Below are 5,418 nucleotides of genomic sequence, written 5' to 3'. Positions count from 1 at the left end.
TTAACGAGGTCACTGTTCTTGACCATTACCTTTTGCCTGTCTTAAGTGACCTTCTCCAGTTCATTGGCACTGGTAATACGGTGTTCACCACCATGGATTTAAAGGCAGATTTTTGGCAGATACCTCTGGAGGAGAAGTCTCGTAAAATCACGGCCTTCTCGACTCCCGGTGGACATTATGAATGGCTTCGTTGCCCCATGGTTTGCGGAATGCTCCTTTGACTTGCCAGCGTTTAGTGAACTCTATTTTTCATGGATTAGTTGGGGATGGACTTTTTGTTTACCTGGATGATTTGATTTTAGTATCCAAAGATGCCGAAAACCACTTTACTAAGTTGTCCATGGTCTTGCAACGTTTTGCTGAAGCTGGGTTGAAACTCAACTTACCCAAGTGTTCCTTTTTCAAGTCTAGTATCCAATTCCTAAGTCATGTTCTAGACAAACATGGTATCCACAGCAAAGGTGATAAAATCAGGGCGGTGAGGGACTTCCCTATACCGAAGTCAGTTGAAAATGTACGTTCCTTCCTTGGACTTGCAGGATACTATCGTGCATTCATTAAAGACTTTGCTTCAATTGCTTCCCCTCTCACTCGTCTTCTAAAGAAGGACTCTTCCTTCCAGTGGCGTGATGTTCATCAGGATAGTTTTGATTCCTTGAAGCTTGCTCTTACTGAAGCGCCTGTGTTGGCCTTCCCAGATTATAGTCTTCCCTTTACAATTTGTACAGAAGTTTCTGTTACAGGCATTGGAGCTGTACTCATGCAACAAGTAGATGGGTGTAGACCTCATGTCATTGCATATGCTAGTCGCATTCTTAATAAACCTGAGTCCCGTTACTCGGTTACACATTTAGAAGCCCTGGCAGTGGTGTGGGCATTAAAGCATTTCCGTGATATAATTTTTGGATATCCTATTGCAGTCTACACGGACCACACTGCTGTCACTCAGCTTTTCAAGGGCAAAAATCTTTCAGGCCGTCTAGCCAGATGGTTCCTCACGATCGAGGCATTCAATCCAACCCTTAAACATATCCCGGGGCGTGCAAACAACGTTGCTGATGCACTTTCACGTAAAATCCCTATTGCTGCTTTTGCAGTGATTAATAACTTTTCCCTGAAGGATCTGGCCAAAGCTTAGCGTGAAGACCCTGTTTGGTCTGCGGTCATTTATGCTTTGGATTCTGGTGATGATACCACCTTACCAGCTTTACCGGTACCTCTGTCCCAATTTTCCCTGCAGAACAAGGTTCTCATTCGTAAGGTGGAAGTGTTTGAGCAAGATGTGGCACAGCTAGTGATCCCTGAGTCTCTAGTTCCAGTTGTTTTGTCCCTTGCTCATGATGCCCCTCAGGCTGGTCACCCAGGTCGTGACAAATTCTGGCTATGGCGCGTAAGAAGTATTATTGGCCTAAAATGCGACTAGACATTACCTCTCATGTAGCCCGGTGTAGTTTTTGTGCCCAGAACAAACGTTCTACGAGCACTGCTCCCATCTTAGAGTACCCTACTCCTTCTTGCCCTTTTCAGACTGTGGCTATAGACCTTTTGCAACTGCCTCGTAGCTTTCAAGGTTCTGTGTATGTCCTTGTGTGTGTTGACCACTTTAGTCGTTTTGTAATATTAGCTCCCTTACGTAACAAGTCTACAACAGTTGTAGCCCATGCTTTAGTTTCTCATGATTTGTGTCCATACACTACTCCTTCCTTGCTCCTTGGTGACAATGGGACGGAATTTAGGAATGAGGTTTTGGCTAGTATTTGTGAACGTTACGGCATCACAAAGACGTTCGTGACTGCTTATCATCCGGCGTCCAATGGTCTTGTCGAGAGGACGAACAGGAAAATTTTAGAGATACTAAGACATGTTCTTGCGTGACTAATTTACTCGAATTCTACAACACAGTTATCTCGAATTATGACAAAAGAAACAAAATAGATTTAATATATCTAGACTTTCCAAAAGATTTTGATACCGTCCCACACGAAAGACTACTTACTAAATTAGCTTTACACGGAATAAGTGGTAGCCTATTAGGTTGGACTAGTAATTGGTTGAATGGTCGAAAACATAGAGTTGTTTTAAATGGAAAAACTTCTAGATGGAAATTTTTTACAAGTGGAGTTCCTCAGGCTTCCGTTCTTGGGCCACTTTTATTCATATTATATATAAATGAAGTAGACCATGGACTAAAATCTACTGTTTCCAAATTTGCTGATGATACAAAACTGTGCGGAATGGCAAATGATCACTTAAACCAATTAGATATTCAAGAAGATTTAGATCAATTACAGCAATGGTCTGAAAAGTGGCTAATGAAATTTAACACAAGTAGATGCAAGGTAATGCACATAGGTAAAAATAACGGTAAGTACGATTACAAGTTATTTGGAAGTTCATTAACAAAAGCAGATAGTGAAAAAGATCTCGGCGTAATTATCAGTAACGATCTCAAATCATCCAAGCAGTGTATTTCAGCCTCTGAGAAAGCAAATAAGATTCTAGGACTGATTGCGCGATCTTTTGATTTCAAAAGTCTATCACTCATTAGCAAGCTATATAGATCGTTAGTTCGCCCACATTTGGAATATGCTGTTTCCGTATGGTCACCGAATCTCATTAAAGACATTGACAGACTGGAAAAAGTACAACGGCGAGCCACAAAACTGATTCCAAATATCAAAAATAAATCATACGAAAATCGACTAAAACATATGAATCTGTTTTCCCTAAAAAAGCGTAGACTCAGAGGCGACTTGATACAGGTCTTTAAGATTCTAAAGGGAATTGACAACATCAAAAGTGACAAAATTTTCACATTAAATGAGAATCAGACAAGAAACAATGGTCTCAAACTGTCCGAAAATAGATTCAATTTGGAAGTAGGTAGAAACAACTTTGCCAACCGTGTAGTTAATGAATGGAATAAATTTCCTGCACAGGTAGTGCAATGTAGTTCAGTTCGAAGCTTTAAAAATCATTTAGATAAACATCTAAGCAAGATGCTCTAATGATTATAATTTATTTCATATTATTTGTTTTTGTTTTGTTATCATTTGTCTGTTTGATTTTCATTTATTATTAGTTATATGTCAATTTATTATTATTTAACTATACCTATGCATTTATTTATGTATTTCATTTGTTATTTACATTAATATAGTTTTTATTTATTATTTTATTATTATTATAATTTTTTCGCATCCGACCTAGATATGGACCAAAAAGTCTCCTGTCGGTATGCTCCGCCTTTGTAATCCTTTGTAATGTTGCTAGTAACTTTCATTATGTCATCTTTGGAGTTGAAAAACGGCTCCCTTATGCTTTGCTTGACAGCCCTGCTCGTCCCCTCTACAATTTTGACGACTATAGTCAACTCCAGAGTCACGCGATGCATACCATTTATGACTCTGTGAAAGATAAACTTGATGTTTCCAAGGCCGAAATGTTGAAACACCAACATGTTCGTACAAAGCCTGTTACCATCGTTGTTGGTGATCATGTTTATAAGAGGATGCCTGACCGTCAATCCAAATTAAATTGTAAATTTACAGGCCCCTTTTTGGTAACTGAACAGCTACATCCCAACAAGTTCAGGGGTTTTGACCCATCTAAGGGACTTAGTGGGGTTTTGCATTCTGACAGGCTTAAGAAGACTCAGGTGTCCATACCTGCATTTACCCAGTCTCCCCCAAAGCTCAATGTTCCTATTGTGTTACCCGCTGTTTGCCACTCGTATCATCTACGTTCAAGAAGTACAATGCCTTGTTGGTCGAGTGAGCCTATTGTATACATTTGTGTTGTGCATTTTTTGGTATCCCCTATCCCCTACTATTGTAAATTATGTAAATTCTTGGGTGCGGCCTCAATTGTGCTTGGCGTACCTGAGGTGGGGGATGTAATCTTTGGTTATATTTACAAGCTCTACTATTTTTGTCTGCCCAAAGATATATTGTTTTTTCCATTGTCCTATGTCTATTGTGTATTTCATATGTATATTGTAATTGTTTCAATGTTTCATGTCCCGGACGTCCGGCAATTGCTGTGTTTTTGTGTTTAACTGGCGCCAGTTCTTTTATGTATTCTTGTATTTGTATACAGTTCTTGTGTATATTGCTTGTACTTGTATCCATTTTCTTTTGTACATCTCTTGTTTTGTGTATGTATTGCTTTTATGTCATGTAATTATATGTGTTATGTTAATGTATAGGGTGTGCTGTTGACCACATTTCTTCCCACACTTTTCTCGTTTCACTGTTGTGTATGTGGTGTGTGGGTTCTCTTTTTTGTATGTTTTGCGTTTGTCTTGTCTCGGTCATCCATTTTTCTCGTTTGCTCGGTGGGGTTACCGAGTGGTGGTGGCCGAGCAATGTAATGGTGACATACTTCTTGTGTATTGTCTAATAAATAAAAGCGGTTTCGTGTCTGTCTGTCTGTCTGTCAGACTTTTTTCTCGATTCCATCGATCGACTAATTTCGATTTCGACGACTCAACCTTACTTTGTAAATGTTTCAGATTAAATTTGGCTCCAATTCATGAGTAGCATTCAAAGTAATTGAGCTTTTTGAACAAATATTGGCTAATTTTTTTTTATATAAAAATAATAAGAAAAAAAAACAATATATAAGAAAAATAATAAAATACACTTGCCATACATACCTTTGATAACTTATTAAAATTGAGAATAAATTCGATAAAAAGAAAAAATTTAAACGAGCTAATATCAATTTCGTCTCTATATTATACAATTTATTCTTTAAAAAATATATATATATTTTTTTTTCGATTGATCCAGGTGACGCGATTCGAACTGCCCGATTTGTTGTTCGTCGAATCGCACTTTAGGTTAGTAATAAATGAGGTCGTCACCTCCTCATTCGCTCAATAAAACTGGTAATTATAGCGGTAGTGTTTCAGACTTGAATCCTTTTAGTATGGATTCTAATATCATCATTAACACTGTTAACAGTAGAAGTAGAAAAAGAAAAATAAGTGAAAATTGTAATAGTTAAAAATAGAAAATAAGTGAGATGGATGAAGAAGAAAAAGAGAGAATTAGGAATGGAAATAGGGAATATCAAAGGAGAAGAAGAGAATCATTAACTGAAGGTCAAAAGCAAAAAATAAGGGAAATTGACAAGGACGCACATAGAAGTCAGAGAAAAAAACCTTAATGATGAAAGAAGACAAGACATTTTAGAAATTGATAGAGAAGCGCATAGAAGTCAGAGAAAACCTTAATGATGAAAGATGACAAGAAATTTTAGAAATTGATAGAGAAGCACATAGAAGTCAGAGAGAAAACCTTAATGATGAAAGGAGACAGGAAATTTTAGAAATTGATAGAGATGCACATAGAAGTCAGAGAAATCAATTGAATTTGGAGCAAAATGCAAGAATATTAGTCAAGACGGAATAAT

Source organism: Oratosquilla oratoria, chromosome 5 (assembly GCF_046742065.1).
Source record: "Oratosquilla oratoria isolate Oo_2021 chromosome 5, ASM4674206v1, whole genome shotgun sequence".
NCBI lineage: Eukaryota > Metazoa > Arthropoda > Malacostraca > Stomatopoda > Squillidae > Oratosquilla > Oratosquilla oratoria.
The sequence above is the reverse complement of the archived record's forward strand: the minus strand, read 5'-3'. Positions refer to the sequence as shown.